Raw genomic sequence first — 1,245 nt, 5'->3', positions numbered from 1 at the left:
TCTATTTGCTATGAAGTAATGGGACCATATGCCATGATCTTAGTTTTTTGGATGTTGAGCTTTAAGCCAACTTTTTCACTCTCCTCTATCACTTTCATCAAGAGGCTCTTTAGTTCTTCTTCACTTTCTGCCATAAAGGTGGTGTCATCTGCATATCTGAGGTTATTGATATTTCTCCCAGCAATCTTAATTCCAGCTTGTGCTTCCTCCAGCCCAGTGTTTCTTGTGATGTAAGCTAAAAATAGAACTACCCTATGACCCATCAATCCCACACTTGTGCATACATCTAGGAAAAAACAATTTGAAAAGATACATGCACCAAAATATCCATTACAGCACTACTTATAATAGTCAGGACATGGAAGCAATCTAAATGCCCATCAATAGAGGAATGGATAAAGAAGTTGTGGTACAAATATACAATGGAGTGTCACTCAACCATGCTGTGCTGTGCTTAGTTGCCTAATCCTGTCTGACTCTTTTTAACCCCATTGACTGTAGCCCACCAGGATCCACTGTCCAAAGGATTCTCCAGGTAAGAATACTGGAATGGGTTGTCATGCCTTCCTCCAGGGGATCTTCCCAATCCAGGGATCAAATCCTGGTCTCCCGCATTGCAGACAGCTTCTTTACTGACTGAGCCACCAGGGAAGCCCACTTAGTCATAAAAAAGAACAAAATAATGCTATTTGAATCAACATGGATGGACCTAGAGAGTGTCATACTGAGTAAAGTAAGTCAAACAAAGACAAATATCATGATATCACTTATATGTGGGATTGTTAAAAAGAGGGTATAAATGAAGTTATTTATAAACCAGAAGTAGAGCCATGAATGTAGAAAATAAATTTATGTTTACCAGGGAATAAAGAGGGGCAGGGATAATTTTGGAGTATGGGATTGACATGTACACACTACCATATATTAACTAGATAGCTAAAAAGGACATGTTGTATAGCACAGGGAACTACTCAATACTGTTTTATGGCATATATGGGAAAAGAATCTAAACAAAAAGAGTGCATATATGTATATGCATAACAGATTCACTTTTCTATATACCTGAAACCAACAGAAAATTGTAAATTGACAACGTACCAATATATTTTAAAATGTCAAAACAACACACACACAAAACCAATGCTTGATGGATATCTTCAGTTTGATTTTCCTTCCATTATAACTGTAACTTGTATTCTCTGAATACAATAAAGTCTTAGCTATTTCAATAATACAAAAAATGAA

Source organism: Bison bison, unplaced genomic scaffold (assembly GCF_000754665.1).
Source record: "Bison bison bison isolate TAMUID 2011002044 unplaced genomic scaffold, Bison_UMD1.0 scf7180017858534, whole genome shotgun sequence".
In the NCBI taxonomy this organism is placed as follows: Eukaryota; Metazoa; Chordata; class Mammalia; order Artiodactyla; family Bovidae; genus Bison; species Bison bison.
Note: the sequence above shows the minus strand (reverse complement) of the source record.